The sequence below is a fragment of the Canis lupus genome, chromosome 26 (genome assembly GCF_048164855.1).
Source record: "Canis lupus baileyi chromosome 26, mCanLup2.hap1, whole genome shotgun sequence".
In the NCBI taxonomy this organism is placed as follows: Eukaryota; Metazoa; Chordata; class Mammalia; order Carnivora; family Canidae; genus Canis; species Canis lupus.
The window spans coordinates 12,877,664-12,896,720 of record NC_132863.1 but is presented as its reverse complement, the minus strand read 5'-3'; the positions used below and the strand labels follow the sequence as shown (position 1 = coordinate 12,896,720).

At 37.7% G+C, this 19,057-nt stretch overlaps 1 pseudogene; it reads right to left on the bottom strand.

Moving 5' to 3' along the window:
* Positions 1-17,940: 17,940 nt before the first annotated feature.
* LOC140618864 (UPF0235 protein C15orf40 homolog pseudogene) lies at positions 17,941-18,366 on the bottom strand (annotated as a pseudogene).
* Positions 18,367-19,057: the final 691 nt, after the last annotated feature.

Sequence of the window (19,057 nt, the reverse complement as noted above, 5' to 3'; positions counted from 1 at the left end):
ATTATCAGGGTTTTTTTTCTAACATTCTTGCCTTCTTTTATTCTCTTTCACTCCCTCTCTCATTTTTTTTTTCTTTTCCTCTTTAAGGCTGATTTAGCCCCAATAGGAAAATTTAAAGATGATAGCACAAAGAAAGTTCAAACACTTAACGGCCATAGGCACAAAAATTCCCAACAAAATATAAGCAAAGTAAATCTTGTTTTTGCATACACAGACATCTATACACCCATATAAAAACCCTATGAGGAAAAACTGGGCTTATTCTAGGAATATAATGATCTTTTTATTTAAAATATCTATTAATGTAATTTGATATAAGCTGATTATAAGAGAAGATCATTTTCAACAGATACAGAAAAAAATCATTTGATAAAACCATCATCTGTTCATTAAAAAATAAATACTTGCAAACTAAGAATAGAAAGAAACTTATTAAAACCTGATTCAGCAAATATATTCTTATAGGCAAATGATAGGAGCATTTTATTTAAAATCTGCAACAAGATGAAAACACTAACTGTGTTTAATATGGTACAAGAGGTCCTAAAAGGAGCCTATTAACATGAGAAAAGTGAATTTAAAATATAAATACTGTAAATAACATTGAGGATTTTGTTTATAGATGCTATAATTATTCTGTCAACATAAGAAACTCAACACAAGTTAGTAGTTAATGGAAGGGTTCAGGAATATTACTATGTACAAAAATATAAAAAAAATTGCTTCTCTAGATGTAGGAATTAATAGTTGAGAACATACTTTTTAAAGAGCATTATATAAAATGTTCATAAATCTTATGCAATACAGATAAAATTAAAACACAGTATTCAAAGACATAAAAGAAGACTTCAGTAATTGAAAATAAACCAAGTTCATGGATGAGAAAACTCAATATGGTAAAAATGTCAGTCCTCCCAAAATTAATCTATAAATTCAATCTATTCCAATCAAAATACCAACAGGGTTTTTAAGGAACTTGCAAACTAATTTTAAAATTCATAAAAAAGAGTAAAGGACCAAGAATAGTTGGGATAATTGAAGAACATGGTAGGGGTCCCAGCCTACAGAACAATAACTATTAAAATGAAAGTATTGTAATTAAGATATTGTAATACTGGTTTAGGAACAGATGGACATCAAACACACACACACACACACACACACACACAGACACACACACATAAATAGCTCACAAACCAAACCACAGACAGGTCAACTTGATCTATGATGGAAGTGCAGTCTGGTTAGGACTAGACAGTAAATGACATCAGGGCAATTTATCCACTGGAAATGAACTGCATGTCTATCACACACCATATGAAAAACATCCCAGTTGCCCAGATGGACTAAAAAAATCTCAATTTTAAGGGAGAAAATGTATACCAAGATATAATAGGAAGAATGTTTTTATAATGTACAAACAATAGAGAAAGAAATGATGAATCTAACCTCACCTTCTACTGAAGAATTTCTATGTGTTAAAAGGCATTTAAAAAGTGCAACGACATCCCACAGGTTGGAAGAAAATGTATGGAAGTTACACAACAAAGAAATACTGGATATCTTGTTTGTGGGAGTGGAGTAGCTTCCAGGGGTATTTTTCTGAATGTAAGCATTAGTTTCCTAATGCTGCCATCACAAATCACCACAAATTTGGTGTCTTACACAACTTATCTTATAGTTCTGTGGGGGAGAAGTAGGATTCAGACCTCACCAGGCTAAAATCGAGGTGTTGGCAGGCTTGTGTCTTTCTGGAGGCTCTAGAGGTCTGTTTTGCTTATTAAGGTCACTGACAGAATTTAGTGTCTTGTATTTTTTAGGAATGAGTCCGTCATTTCCTTGATAGCTGTCAGCTCATAGCTGTTCCCAGTTGTTAGATGCCACCCATGTTTCTTCTTCCACTTGAAACGCAACAATGGTGGGTTCAGTCCTCAGCCTTTGAATCTTTTCTTCCATCTCATCTCTCTGACTCACCTCTGCTTCTCTCTCCTACACTTTTATTTTTTTGTAATTTATTTTTTATTGGTGTTCAATTTGCCAACACATATAATAACACCCAGTGCTCATCCCATCAAGTGCCCCCCTCAGTGCCCGTCACCCAGTCACCCCCACCCCACGCCCACCTCACCTTTCTACCACCCCTTGTTCGTTTCCCAGAGTCAGGAGTCTCTCATGTTCTATCTCCCTCTCTGATATTTCCCACTCATTTGTTCTCCTTTCCCCTTTATTCCCTTTCACTATTTTTTGTATTCCCCAAATGAATGAAACCATATAATGTTTGTCCTTCTCCAACTGACTTCCTTCACTCAGTATAATACCCTCCAGTTCCATCCACGTTGAAGCAAATGGTGGGTATTTGTCATTTCTAATGGCTGAGGAATATTCCATTGTATACATAAATCACATCTTCTTTATCCATTCATCCTTCGATGGACACCGAGGCTCCTTCCACAGTTTGGCTATTGTGGACATTGCTGCTAGAAACATCAGGGTGCAGGTGTCCCGGCGTTTCACTGCATCTGTATCTTTGGGGTAAATCTCCAACAGTGCAATTGCTGGGTCGTAGGGCAGGTCTATTTTTAACTCTTTGAGGAACCTCCACACAGTTTTCCAGAGTGGCTGCACCAGTTCACATTCCCACCAACAGTGCAAGAGGGTTCCCCTTTCTCCACATCCTCTCCAACAGTTGTAGTTTCCTGCCTTGTTAATTTTCCCCATTCTCACTGGTGTGAGGTGGGATCTCATTGTGGTTTTGATTTGTATTTCCCTGATGGCCAGTGATGCGGAGCATTTTCTCATGTGCTTGTTGGCCATGTCTATGTCTTCCTCTGTGAGATTTCTGTTCATGTCTTTTGCCCATTTCATGATTGGATTGTTTGTTTCTTTGGTGTTGAGTTTAATAAGTTCTTTATAGAGCTTGGATACTAGACCTTTATCTGATAGGTCATTTGCAAATATCTTCTCCCATTCTGTAGGTTGTCTTTTAGTTTTGTGGACTGTTTCTTTGCTGTGCAGAAGCTATTTATCTTAAGTCCCAATAATTCATTTTTGCTTTAGATTCCCTTGCCTTCATGGATGTATCTTGCCAGAAGTTTCTGTGGCCAAGTTCAAAAAGGGTGTTGCCTGTGTTCTCCTCTAGGATCCTGATGGAATCTTGTCTCACATTTAGATCTTTCATCCATTTTGAGTTTATCTTTGTGTATGGTGTAACAGAATGGTTTCGTTTCCTTCTTCTGCATGTGGATGTCCAATGTTCCCAGCACCATTTATTGAAGAGACTGTCCTTTCTCCAGGGGATAGTCTTTCCTCCTTTATCGAATATTAGTTGACCATAGAGTTGAGGGTCCACTTCTGGATTCTCTATTCTGTTCCATTGATCTATGTGTCTGTTTTTGTGCCAGTACCACACTGTCTTGATGACCAGAGCTTTGTAGTACAACCTGAAATCTGGCATTGTGATGCCCTCAGCTATGGTTTTCTTTTTTAAAATTCCCCTGGCTATTCGTGATCTTTTCTGATTCCACACAAATCTTAAGATGATTTGTTCCAACTCTCTGAAGAAAGTCCAAGGTATTTTGATAGGGATTGCATTGAACATGTAAATTGCCCTGGGTAACATTGACATTTTCACAATATTAAATCCTTCAATCGATGAGCATGGAATATTTTTCTTTTTCTTTCTGTTTCCCTCAATTTCTTTCAGAAGTGTTCTGTAGTTTTTAGGGCATAGATCCTTTACCTCTTTGGTTAGGTTAACCTAGGAATTACCTAGGTATCGTATGCTTTTGGGTGCAGTTGTAAATGGGGTTGACTCCTTAATTTCTCTTTCTTCAGTCTCATTGATAGTGTATAGAAATGCCACTGATTTCTGGACATTGATTTTGTATCCTGTCACACTGCCGAATTGCTGTATGAGTTCTAGCAATCTTGGGGTGGAGGCTTTGGGTTTTCTATGTACAGTATCATGTCATCTGTGAAGAGGAATAGTTTGACTTCTTCTTTACCAATTTGAATGCCTTTTATTTCTTTTTGTTGTCTGATTGCTGAGGCTAGGACTTCCAGTACTATGTTGAATAGCAGTGGTGAGAGTGGACATCCCTGTCTTGTTCCTGAGCTTAGGGGAGAGGCTCCCAGTGCTTCCCCATTGAGAATGATATTTGCTGTGGGCTTTTCATAGATGGCTTTTAAGATGCTGAGGAATGTTCCTTCTATCCCTACACTCTGAAGAGTTTTGATCAGGAATGGATGCTGTATTATGTCAAATGCTTTCTCTGCATCTATTAAGAGGATCATATGGTTCTTGTTTTTTCTCTTGTTGATACAATCAATCATATTGATTGTTTGATGAGTGCTGAACCAGCTTTGCCACCCGGGGATAAATCCCACTTAGTCATGGTGAATAATCTTCTTAATGTATTGTTGGATCCTATTGGCTAGTATCTTGTTGAGAATTTTTGCATCCATGTTCATCAAGGATATTGGTCTATAATTCTCCTTTTTGGTGGGGTCTTTGGTTTTGGAATTAAGGTGATGCTGCCCTCATAGAACGAGTTTGGAAGTATTCCATCTCTTTCTATCTTTTGGAACAGCTTTAGTAGAACGGGTGTGGTTCTTCTTTAAACGTTTGATAGAATTCCCCTGGGAAGCCATCTGGCCCTGGACTTTTGTGTCTTGGGAGGTTTTTGATGACTCCTTCAACTTCCTCCCTGGTTATTGGCCTGTTCAGGTTTTCTCTTTCTTCCTGCTCCAATTTTCGTAGTTTGTGGCTTTCCAGAAATGCATCCATTTCTTCTAGATTGCCTAATTTATTGGCGTATAGCTGCTCATAATATGTTTTTAAAATCATTTGTATTTCCTTGGTGTTGGTAGTGATCTCCCCTTTCTCATTCACGATTTTATTAATTTGAGTCTTTTTTCTTTTTAATAAGGCTAGCTAATGGTTTATCTATCTTATTAATTCTTTCAAAGAACCAGCTCCTGGTTTTGTTGATCTATCTGTTTCCACAGTTCTTCTGGTCTCGATTTTGTTGAGTTCTGCTCAAATCTTAATAACTCTCTTCTTCTGCTGGGTGTAGGGTCTATTTGCTGTTTTTTCTCCAGCTCCTTTAGGTGCAAGGTTAGCTTTTGTATTTAAGTTCTTTCCAGTTTTTGGATGGAGGCTTGTATTGCAATGTATTTCCCCCTCAGGACTGCTTTTGCTGTATCCCAAAGATTTTGAATGGTTGTATCTTCATTCTCATTAGTTTCCATGAATCTTTTAAATTCTTCTCTAATTTCCTGGTTGACCCTTTCATCTTTTTGCAGGATCGTCCTTAACCTCCACATGTTTGAAATCCTTCCAAACTTCTTCTTGTGATTTAGTTCTAATTTCAAAGCATTATGGTCTGAAAATATGCAGGGTACTATCCCAATCTTCTGGTATCGGTTAAGATCCGATTTGTGACCCAGTATGTGGTCTATCCTGGAGAAAGTTCCATGTGCACTTGAGCAGAATGTGTATTCAGTTGCGTTTGGATGTAAAGTTCTGTAAATATCTGTGAAATCCATCTGGTCCAGTGTATCATTTAAAGCTCTTGTTTCTTTGGAGATGTTGTGCTTAGAATACCTGTTGATTGTAGAAAGTGCTACATTGAAGTCTCCCAGTATAAGTGTATTATTATCTAAGTATGTCTTAACTATGGTTATTAATTGATTGATATACTTGGCAGGTCCCACATTCAGTACATATATATTGATGATTGTTAAGTCCTCTTCTTGGATAGATCCTTTAAGTATGATATAGTGTCCCTCTTCATTTCTCACTACAGTCTTCGGGACAAACTTTAGTTTATCTGATATAAGGATGGCTACCCCTGCTTTCTTTTGAGGACCATTTGTATGGTACATGGTTCTCCAACCTTTTATTTTCAGGCTGTAGGTGTTCTTATGTCTAAAATGAGTCTCTTATAGACAGCACATATATGGGTCTTGCTTTATTATCCAGTCTGAAACCCTGTGCCTTTTGATGGGGTCATTAAGCCCATTTCTCCTACACTTTTAAAGACTCATATGATTACGTTGATCCAACCCAGATAATCCAGGATAATCTCCCCATCTCAAAGTTTATGATTTAATCACATCATAATCACCCTTTCCATGGAAGATAATATTTGGGGTCCATTATTTTGCCTGTAGATGTACCTATTTCTATATTCACATTTTACAAATCAATAATAGAAATACAAATTACCTAGTTAAAAATGAAGGATATGAACAAGAAATTCAAGGACGCTCAAATTGACAATGCAAAAAAAACCTTTTCATATCACTAGTAAACAATGGAAATGAACATTAAAACCATGTATCACTTTATCTGACAACACCTACTGCTAACAAAAAAAAAGTGAAACAGTAGAAAATCCTATATTCTATTGAGAAAACATTAAATGTGGGAAATCACACATGTGGGACAGCAATTTGGCAATATTAGTCAAATTAAATATTTTTTCTTCCTTTTTCCAGTACAACTGATTTTTATATCAGACTATAAATTTCCATTTTTTTCTCTTTTCCCACCTTAACTACAATATTTTATGACCTCTTCATTTTTAAGATTCTTCCTTTTTGACTTTCATATTTCTACAGTTATAGGTCCTAGATATATTTTCCACTTCTAGATTCCCTTCAATGTACTCAACTTAATTTGGGGAGTATACAAAATATGTTTTTTTGTTTTGTTTTGTTTTGTGTTTTTTGTTTTCTCGGCCTCATTTTATTCTACAATGGTGGAAGTTAATACCTTCTAAAACATGACCAGCGTGCACCCAGAACCAAGTGGTATACCATGCTGGTTCATTCTGTGAGATTCCTCATTCGCATTCTGCCCCCCTATTTTATATCATTTATGTTTTGATGGTCAATGTTGGGGCCCTCTACAAGTATTTCTGGTTTATATAAATTTGGGACTGAGCATCTTCTAATATACAGAACTTAATATACTCAGAAACAAGAGGATCACCCTCTAGAACCCCTCAGTAGACTACATTCTCCCTCCACTACTTCTTTACCACCACCATCACCCAGTCCCTCCTTTTTTTTCTACTTTGTTTTTCTTTTTTCTTTTTTTTTTACTCTTTTCTTTTTTTTTTTTTCTCTTCTTCTTTAGGATTCCTGCCTTTTATTTTTTACTACTTTCTTTTAAAATTTGTTTTTCACTTTAGTGGTCCTTCTGTTTTATTTCATTCCGATCTTTTTTTTCAATTTCTTGTCTCTGACCTCAGCAGAATCATCTACGGTGAAATTTACTTAGGCCGTGGTTGATATTCCTTCTTTTCTTTTTTTTATTTCAAAGATTTTATTTATTACTGGTTGATATTCTTGACGCAACCTACTCATACAGCCACTGCACTGAGAAAAGGACTAGAAAGAACTCACCATAAAAGAAACAGAAACAGTACTCTCTGCCACAGAGTTACAGAATTTGGATTACATTTCCATGTCAGAAAGCCAATTCAGAAGCACAATTATAAAGCTATTGGTGGCCCAGGGCAGGGGGCAGGGAGGGGGGAAACATAAAGGATTCAAGAGACTTCATGACTGCAGAATTTAGATCTAATCAGGCCGAAATAAAAAATCAATTAAATGAGATGTAATCCAAACTGAAGGTCCTAATGACCAGGGTTAATGAGATAGAAGAAAGAGTAACATAGAAGACAAATTGATGACAGGGAAGGAAGCTGAGGAAAAAAGAGAAAAACAATTAAAAGACCGTGAAGAAAGATTAAGGGAAATATATGACAGCCTCAGAAGGAAAAGTTTACATTTAATTGGGGTCCCAGAAGGCACCGAGAAGGACAAAGGACCAGAAAGCATATTTGAACAAATCATAGCTGAGAACTTCCCTAGTTTGGGGAGGGAAACAGGCATTCAGATCCAGGAGACAGAGAGGTCCCCGCCGAAAATCAATAAAAACCGTTCAACACCCTGACATTTAATAATGAAACTTGCAAGTTCCAAAGATAAAGAGAAAATCCTTAAAGCAGCAAGAGACAAGAGATCCCTAACTTATATGGGGAGAAATATTAGATTAACAGCAGACCTCTCCACAGAGATCTGGCAGGCCAGAAAGGACTGGCAGAATATATTCAGGGTCCTAAGTGAGAATAACCTGCAGCCAAGAATACTGTATCCAGCAAGGCTCTCATTCAGAATAGAAGGAGAGATAAAGAGCTTCCAAGATAGACAGAACCTGAAAGAATATGTGGCCACCAAACCAGTTCTGCAAGAAATATTAAGGGGGACTCTGTAAAAGAAAGAGGAAGCCCAAGGAAACAATCCACAAAACAGGGACTGAATAGGAATTATGATGACGCTAAATTCATATCTTTCAATAGTAACTCTGAACATGAATGGGGTTAATGATCCCATCAAAAGACGCAGGGTATCAGACTGGATAAAAAAAGCAAGACCCATCTATTTGCTGTCTACAAGAGACTCATTTTAGACCTAAGGACACCTACAGCCTGAAAATAAAAGCTTGGAGAACCATTTGCCATTCAAATGGTCCTCAAAAGAAAGCATGGGTAGCCATCCTCATATCAGATAAATTAAGGTTTATCCCAAAGACTGCAGTTAAGAGATGAAGAAGGACACTGTATCATACTTAAAGGATATATGCAACAAGAGGTCCTAACAATCATGAATATTTATGTCCCGAATGCGGGAGCTGCCAAGTATATCAATCAATTAATAACCAAAGTTAAGACATACTTCGATAATAATACACTTATACTGGGAGATTTCAACACAGTGCTTTCCGTAATTGACAGATTTATAAGCACAACATCTCCAAAGAAACAAGAGCTTTAAATGACACACTGGACCAGATGGATTTCACAGATATTTATAGAACTTTACAACCAAACACAACTGAATACACATTCTGCTCAAGTGCACATGGAACTTTCTCCAGAATAGACCACATACTGGGTCACAAATCAGGTCTTAACCAATACCAAAATATTGGGATTGTTCCCTGCATATTTTCAGATCATAATGCTTTGAAACAACAACTAAATCACAAGAAGAAATATGGAAGAAATTCAAACACGTGGAGGTTAAAGACCATCTTGCTAAAAGATGAAAGGGTCAACCAGGAAATTAGAGAAGAATTTAAAAGATTCATGGAAAATAATGAGAATGAAGACACAACCATTCAAAAATTTGGGATACAGCAAAAGCAGTCCTGAGAGGAAAATATATCGCAATACAAGCATCCATCCAAAAACTGGAAAGAAGTCAAATACAAAAGCTAACCTTGCACCTAAAGGAACTGGAGAAAGAACAGCAAATAAAACGTATACCAGTAGAAGAGAATTCATAAAGATTCAAGCAGAACTCAACGAAATCGAGATCAGAAGAACTGTGGAACAGATCAACAAAACCAGGAGTTGGTTCTTTGAAAGAATTAATAAGATAGGTAAACCATCAGCCAGCCTTATCAAAAACAAAAGAGAAAAGACTCAAATTAATAAAAATCATGAACGAAAAAGAGATATCACCATCAATACCAAGGAAGTACAATCGATTTTAAAAACTTATTAAGAGCAGCTATATGCCAATATATTAGGCAATCTAGAAGAAATGGACACATTTCTCGAAAATCACAAACTAGAAAAACTGGAACAGGAAGAAATAGAGAATTTGAACAGGCCGATAACCAAGATGGAAATTGAAGGAGTCATCAAAAACCTCCCAAGACACAAAAGTCCAGGGCCAGATGGCTTCCCTGGGGAATTCTGTCAAACGTTTAAAGAAAAAACAATACTTATTCTACTAAAGCTGTTCCGAAAGATAGAAAGAGATGGAGTACCTCCAAACTCGTTCTATGAGGCCAGCATCACCTTAATTCCAAAACCAGACAAAGACCCCACCAAAAAGGAGAATCATAGACCAATGTCCCTGATGCACACAGATGCAAAAATTCTCAACAAGATACTAGCCAATAGGATCCAATAGTACATTAAGAAGATTATTCACCATGACCAAGTGGGATTTATCCCTGGGATGCAAAGCTGGTTCAACACTCGTAAAGCAATCAATGTGATAGATCGTATCAAAGAGAAAAAACAAGAACCGTATGACCCTCTCAATAGATGCAGAGAAAGCATTTGACAAAATACAGCATCCATACACTAACAATGAGACTGAAGAAAGAGAAATTAAGGGGGCAATCCCATTTACAACTGCACGCAAAAGCATAAGATAACTAGGAATAATCCTAACCAAAGAGGTAAAGGATCTATACCCTAAAAACTACAGAACACTTCTGTAAGAAATTGAGGAAAACACAGAGATAGAAAAATACTCCAAGCTCATGGATTGGAAGAATTAATATTGTGAAAATGTCAATGTTACCCAGGGCAATATACACATCTAATGCAATCCCTATCAAAATACCATGGACTTTCTTCAGAAAGTTGGAACAAATCATCTTAAGATTTGTGTGGAATCAGAAAAGACCACGAATAGCCGGGGGATATTAAAAAAGAAAACCAGAGCTGGGGGCATCACAATGCCAGATTTCAGGTTGTACTACAAAGCTCTGGTCATCAAGACAGTGTGGTACTGGCACAAAAACAGACACATAGTTCAATGGAACAGAATAGAGAATCCAGAAGTGGACCCTCAACTTTATGGTCAACTAATATTCGACAAAGCAGGAAAGACTATCCCCTGGAAAAAGGACAGCCTCTTCAATAAACGGTGCTGGGAATATTGGACAGACACATGCTGAAGAAGGAAACTAGACCATTCCTTACACCATACACAAAGATAAACTCAAAATGGATGAAAGATCTAAATGTGAGATAAAATTCCATCAGAATTCTAGAGGAGAACACAGGCAACACCCTTTTTGAACTTGGCCACAGAAACTTCTGGCAAGATACATCCATGAAGGCAAGGGAATCTAAAGCAAAAATGAATTATTGGGACTTAATCAAGATAAAAAGCTTCTGCACAGCAAAAGAAACAGTCCACAAAACTAAAAGACAACCTACAGAATGGGAGAAGGTATTTGCAAATGACCTATCAGATAAAGGGCTAGTTTCCAAGATCTATAAAGAACTTGTTAAACTCAACAGCAAAGAAACAAACAATCCAATCATGAAATGAGCAAAAGACATGAACAGAAATTTCACCAAAGACAGAGACATGGCCAACAAGCACATGAGAAAAGGCTCCGCATTACTGGCCATCAGGGAAATACAAATCAAAACCACAAGGAGATTCCACCTCACACCAGTGAGAATGGGGAAAATTAACAAGGCAGGAAACCACAAATGTTGGAGAGGATGTGGAGAAAGGGGAACCCTCTTGCACTGCTGGTGGGAATGTGAACTGGTGCAGCCACTCTGGAAAACTGTGTGGAGGTTCCTCAAAGAGTTAAAAATAGATCTGCCCTGTGACCCAGCAATTGCACTGCTGGGAATTTACCCCAAAGATACAGACGCAGTGAAACAATGGAACACCTGCACCCCAATGTTTATAGCCGCAATGTCCACAATAGCCAAACTGTGGAAGGATCCTCGTTACCCTCAAAGGATGAATGGATAAAGATGATGTGGTCTATATATACAATGGGATATTGCTCAGCCAATGGAAATGACAAAAACCCACCATTTGATTCGACATGGATGGAACTGGAGGGTATTATGTTGAGTGAAATAAGTCAATCGGAGAAGGACAAACATTATGTGGTCTCATTCATTTGGGGAATATAAAAAAATAGTGAAAGGGATTAAAGGGGAAAGGAGAGAAAATGAGTGGGAAATATCAGTGAGGGTGACAGAACCTGAGAGACTCCTAACTCTGGGAGAGGAACAAGGAGTAGTGGAAGGGGAGGTGAGCAGGGGGATGGGGTGACTGGTTTATGGGCAATGAGGGGGGCACTTGACAGGATGAGCACTGGGTGTTATGCTATATGTTGGCAATTCAAACTCCAATAAAAAAAATATACAAAAAAAGAAGAATCTCCTGTGGTACTTTTGAAAGTATATAACATTGGGATTAACTCTGGATTTACAGAATCCAAATTAATGGGCAGATGGCCCAGGACTCTTCATTTTTAGCCATCTCACTGGGTAATTTTGCCTAAAAACATTTATATGTCCCACAATAAATTGGACCTTTATTTAGATTAGCAAGCACCCTTTTCTGAATAAGAAAATTAGTGGATTTTTGGCCATTCATATGTCAACACTGAATTAAACTAAAGGGAGCTCAGCTGCACTAAAGCGATGGCTATCAAACTGCCTTCCAAATATGTTGCATGGGACCCAGCATATATTTGCCATAGCATATGCTCCACTCCTAGCATAGGAAATTATGTAATTGGTGAACGCAGGGTATGATGATGTCAGGATTTTAGCCTTTACAAGTGTTTAACTCTATCATTTATATTCATCGATTTTGTAGTATTTCAGGTGACAGTGACAAAAGAATTCTCAAAACCAGAAATGGATCACAGATTAAAGAAAAAACAAACTTGTTGGTAGAATGGAGAGATTGAGCAGGTACAAGAGGAAATGACACACTATCCAAGATGACTAACAATGGGTTGTTCAGCAAAGGGGATCATGTTGTGACAGAATGAAAAGTCTTCTAATGAAAACTCTCATAAGTTTCCCAGAGACAACAAAGCACAAGGATGCTTATGAGGTATTTGGTGTCACTTTTGTAAGGCAATGGAAAGTACCCAAGTGCTCACTGTGTTTTATGAAGTGAAATTTTTCTATTTTCTCCTATAGACCTTCCCAGGTTACAAGGCCAATATTTAAAGCCAGCAGTATAAAAATAAGAATGTCAGCCTCTTTCAGCATAAAAATCATACAGTTTTATATTTTAAAAATGTAATTTTAGACACAAATAATAAAATACACTATAATACACTATAAATACATAAAATTTTAAATAAAATACACTATAGTATCATTCAAAGGAGTTACTGCCATGTGAGGAGAAAAGCATGAATAAACAGCAACACACTGTAACTACCTTTGCCTGATGGTAACAGGGAACATCTAACTTTTGTCCAACATAGTTTATCAATGAGTTTGTGAGCATCTTAATTTTAATTCAAATGAACATAAAGATGACTGACCTTCTGGCCATCTTGGCTTCATTTTTTTGAGAAGCATGTTTTGTGACAATCGGGTGGGGAATACACAGTTAAAACACTTATATCTGCTTTCAACCTGCCATCATAGACTTTGGCACCTCTATGTCATACTACCTGTGCTGACAGTACAGAAGCAATGTCACAAAGTATGACAGGAGTGGAAACTCTCATCAAAATATCGTTGAGATATATTCAAGTGAGGGGAGTGCTAACTTTTGATACCAATAACTGTCAAGAGCGTTTGAATGACAGCGCCAATGTTGTCATTTTTATGACAAGGTGGCCTTCCAATTAGATTTTTGTGAGTTCTCTGAAAAAACACAAATGATGATACCCCGATTTTATCATTACACATAGGCATTTATAGGCAGCCCTAAGGTAAAGGGTTCATAAGATTATTTCTGTTGAAATAATACATCCTGTATATCTCTACCTATGAAGTATGAAGAGAGCATAAGAAGGCATTGCCTTGTATGTACACATGGATGCACTGTTTTCTTGTAGTAAGTTTACCTGGATGACCTACTGTATACAATAAGTCAAACAAGGTGGAACCTCACATGGCCAAGAAGGCTTAATGGATGTGGATGAGAGGAAGAGCCATGCCAGATGAAAGGGTGGGAATAAGGAAGTTGTAGAAAGGAGGAAGAGAATGAATCCCAGGGTTCCCCCACTTCATTGATTCTTCTTTGACCTGGAGCTGGACACTGGCTACCCCAGGTGGAAGGACACTTAAGAGCAAAATGAAGGAAAATCCTTTGAAGTCAACCACTGTACTTGACTCCACATTAACAAAGCTATCAGTTGGATGGAGTCACTGATTCCTGAAGTATAAAGAGATTCCAATAGCTAATTAGCACCACCAGTTAACATGGCTGCCCAACCTTGCATGCTTTGCTGGATTCTTCATTTCCCTAAGTTGAATGAACTCTATCTGGCCTTGAAGAAAATCATCTGGTATGGGGAGCATCAAACAGGATGTCAGGAAAAACAGATGGACTCTTCTGAAATTTTGAGCGCATTGCTGCAGAGATGAGCATTGAGTATTTTTTAAGTGAGACTGCTGACTATCTTAGTTCATTGCCTGAAAAATATTTTCCATTGTTCTAAAAGGAATGCTAAAATGAATGGTTGATATTAAAATAATTAGATCATTAGATATTTTAAATAATTCTATTTTGAAACAAAATGTTATTTTATGCCATTTTCAAATTTGTGGATATGTTTGTTTGAAGTGTATTCTGCTATTTCAAGATGAATTATTAAGCTTGTTACCATTTGCCACAACTTGTTTGAGTCAGGATTTTAATTCTACATACAAAAAAATATTTTAGAAAATGAGAGAAACTACATAAGGTTGGTATAAGACTCCAAACTCCTACCAGTAGGCCCTAACTTTGCACCAGCATGCAGGCAACATCCTTAATAACCTCCTAGTTGAATTTAGTAAGTAAATCTAATGAATTGGAAATTGCTAATAAGCATTTTATCTGTCTACTGAAGGAGCATGTAAGTCATTATAAAAAGCATTTGCAAACCACAGTGCTAAGGCAGGAAGAATTTTATTTGGAGACAAGGGCAAAAGGCATGGAGCAGGGGTTCAAATGAGGCCTGGGCTGGAGCTGTGGGGGCAATGTGAAAGAAGGGACCATGAGGAAGAAGGAAGAAAAGCAGGAAGGGATGAGAGAGGACTGGAGATGAGCATAAAGAAAAAGATGGCAAAGACAGGTTTTCCTGCCAACTTTTGCCAGATAGAACCGCTGCCTAGGAGACAGTATAATAAAATTTCTCAAGTGCCAAATTGGTGGTGTTGCTCTAAGAATTTTTGTATCTGGGGATCATATGTGATTGGAGACTTTTTCATGGCTACAATCATACATGAAAATTGCATCCTATACCAGATGACTCTACACAGTGGATAAAAGCTAACACCTATGAAGCAAAAACTAATATACTCTCTAAACAGAAAATGAAAAATGATTAATAATTTTTATGCATTAAACATTGCTTCAAAGAACTTCAGTGTCTTTCTGATTTAGTTTTGAAAGAAAAAAAAAGCATGCAAAGTTAAAATTCCAGTTAAGGACAAGAGTCAATTTAGGATTAAAAAAATGTACAGAACATGATAACTAGGAAAAAAATTAGTTGTAACTTCAGTAGCAATTCAGCAAAGGTAGAAAATCAATTGTGTATTCAATAAATCAGATAAAAGCCCAAACACACTGGGTTTTGAATATACCTGTTGTCTTCTCGAAAACACAGGACAATTTATTATCTAGGCCAAATTTGAAGATGTAGCCTTGGGAACAAAGAGCTTGCTACAGTATTACCTACTCATGGGGCATTTTAGCTGTCATAAATGTCTGTCATGACTACAGTGCTAGGAAAATCATTTCCAGATGATTCAACTACAAAAAGAATATATGATTTAAAAAAAATCAATACGAGCCAGAGTCATTAAGCAAAATTACTATCTATGACCTGGAGTGGTAGGTTGGCACATTACTAAGCTCTGTTTGGCAGTGAGGCAGTAATACATATCGGAGGATTCAGAAGTTAATGTGTTTACTTGGCTATTGAGTCAAAAACAGTTATGCAAGCATACGAGAGTAGAAATTATCTTTTTCCCCAAAGTCTATTGGGATGTACTAGCTTTCAAACTTGGATGATAAATTCAAATTCTGATTGCTCATGAACCACCACTGAAGGGGATAAACTTTTCATGTATTAATTATTTATTGCTCCATCACAAATAACCCTAAAACATGGCAGCTTAACCTAACTGTATTTATTATCTCACATTTTTATGGAGATGGCTTCTATGGATCAGGAATTCAAGAACTTAGCAGGGTTAGGTTTTAGTCATTTGAAGGCTTGACTGGAACTAGAGGATTTACTTCTATGGGGCTGGTTATTGGTGAAGAGGTCTCAGTTTCTCTCCAATGATCTGCTTGTATCCTCACAACATGGTAGCTGGATTCTCTAAAAATGAGTGATCCAAGGGAGAAGCCACTATCTTTTATGATGTATCCTTGGAAGTCATGCACTGTCATTTCTGCAATACCTCACTGGTTACACTGGGCATCTTGATTCACACAAGAGGGAATTACACAGAGCATACATAATAGAAAATGGGGAGCACTGGTGGTCATCTTATGGGCTGGATACCACATTCTCCTGGAAGAAACAATTGTGAACCCCACTCTTCTCTCTCTCTTCTATTTTAGAAGAATGGAAGACTCTTTAACACTGTCAAACTCAAAGTGCTAACCAGATAGAGCCCTTTAGCCACTCCTACTAGACCATAAGAGACTTCTGAAAATTGGAGTTTTTAGGCATAACAAAATTTTAGACTTGTATAAATTCTTGAAGTGCTGAGACCAAAGTTATGCCCAAGAGAATTAGGAAAGCTGTGGTTGACCACAAGACAACAATGAAGCAACCCAATAAAGAAAGTTGAGGGAGTGCCCTATCTCAGAGGAAATTTAGTAAATAGCAGAGACTAGTATAAAAACAAAAAACAGAGCATGGAGACAGAACCCAAACATCATGTGTGCCCACGAGAAAAAGATTTTCTGAAGGTCAACTAAACGAACTAAAGTGACTCTTTATAAGTGCTTTCACATACACTTGAGAGATCTCAATCCTCTTTTATTTTCTATCAAAGTGTCTTGATTTTTTTTTGTACCATTCTAAAGTGTATAAGGCATCTGGCTTATAACCAGTGATGTGCTAGTAAATATTCAACACCTGGAACTCCAGGAGAAAAAAGTATCTGATTTACAGAACTTGCTAATTTCCATAGTGGGAATATTTCTATCCTAGCTCATTTCAAGCTACCAACAGGATGTCACACGTAGAGCTGGAAAGAAACAATTCCACAATTGGTTCCAGCACATCTCTGCTTATAACACGTTTAATACACAGAGGTCTTTTGTTCCCTTTTTGCTTTCATCCATCTGACCTTAGCTAATGCATTAGGTAGACATCAACAAACTTTCCGTTAAAGAGCAAAATAGTGAATATTGTAGGTTTTTTTTAATTTAAAAACAAGGTATTTATTATTATCTACATTAAAGCTTCAGAAGCTATGATTTCTGATAGGCTTTTACAAATACTGAAATTAGCTTCCAGGCCTTCTTCCTTTAAGGATCTTTGGAGATTCATAAGAACTACCAGATTTGAAGACTGTAAGTTACAATCCTATGAGGACAAAAATTCAGTGACTTCCCCAAAATACTTATCATTAAATTACAAGTCCTGATTATTATTTACTTTTTCACAAAATGCTCCATAGAGTTTTAAAAAGACACAAAAAGTTTTTATTTAGATAAGCCTTTTAAAATATAAAGTAAGACTATAAAGCAGTGTGACAGGTTTTCTTCTGTCACTTGTAAACTCTAGAGAAGGGAATCCTCAGAACACTAGAAGTGCTGTGGAAATAATATTCATTTACAATCAGGATAAACTGCATTCAGCCAGGAGTCAAGGGGCCTTGGTTCTAGCTGCCATCCTGTACGATGTGATCCTGAACAAGTCTCTCAACTTCTGGAAGCCCCACCAAAGGATGAAAGGGGCTTGAATATCTCTTCCAGCTGTTCCTGTGTAATGTGATGAGATCGGACTAATGTTCCAACCTGTTTGGGGTCAGGGATGTTAGAACCTGAATTGAACATAAGTACTTTTAAAATTCCTGCTTCTTTTTTGAGTCCTATTCTTAAATTTTTTTTTCATATTCTTCCATGCACTGAAATATATTTTCCTACTTAACAGCCTCTTCACTAATAGCAATTTAAAAAGCTTCTCAAGGATGTATTTCTTATAACTTGTTTTTCTTTCTTCTCGACTTGTTGCTTTAATTTCTCCAAGATCTCTTCAGCAGTTGTGGATGTTAATAGCCTCACCACTTTTTCATGAGATTTATCACCTTTATCCAAAATTACATCACTCTTCCTGAGCTCCAGGACCTTGGGAAGGTACTGACAGAGTTTGGCATTAGCCTCTCCTTCTGATGGGGGAGCTGCGATGGCCACGCTCATGGCTTCCGTTGTCACGTTTGTCACAGCGTTTTGTTTGGACCCCGACTTGGTGCGGATGGCTATGGTGACACTACCTCTGGGTTCCACCGTCACAGGACCTAAGGAAGGAGGTGGTCTCTCTGGCTCCTGGCTCTTCCCCTTGTTCATCACACCAGCCTTCTTAGGCATCTCAGCGCCCAAGGGGAGCCCAGCGGAGGCTCGGGCCCCACGTCCCAACATCAGCGCCTCAGCCCGTGGCCTAGCAGCAGCATCCTGAATATTGTAGGTTTTGTGAACTATCCACTGCCTCTGTCACAACTATTTAGGTCTGCTATTATAGCCACAGGCAATGTGTAAATGAACAGGTATAGATATTTTCCACTAAAACTTTATTTGCACAAACTGGTGCTGGACTGTAGGCCACAGTATTCTAACCTGTAAATGAAGGTGAACAGATGTCCTAGAAACAGAGCCTGAGACAAGACTTTGTTTGGGTGCATGTGCTATACTGAGGGAGGACTCTTTACAAGGAAGTGGGGAAGCAAGACTAGGAATGGCAAAGAGATGAGCAAGGATGTAGTGAAGTCTATGGCATGATTTCACAGAAGAGCCCTGGAGAACACCTTACTATAGAGTTGTCCTGAAAGACTGGGCTTTGTGTCCCCATATCAGACAGATGTTGGCCAGGCTCTAGAGTGGAGACTGTGGTATACCTCCAAGGGATCTCCATGTCTGGACAAGGTGGTTCAACCAAGGACATTTGGAGGTTGCAGTTGTGGGCTGTTAGTTGCTCACAGGTACTCAGATGACTGTACCAGTGATAAAGGGAATCAAGCCTGTAGCAGCAGTGTCTACTACAGCCCAGGCTCTTTAACTTGTG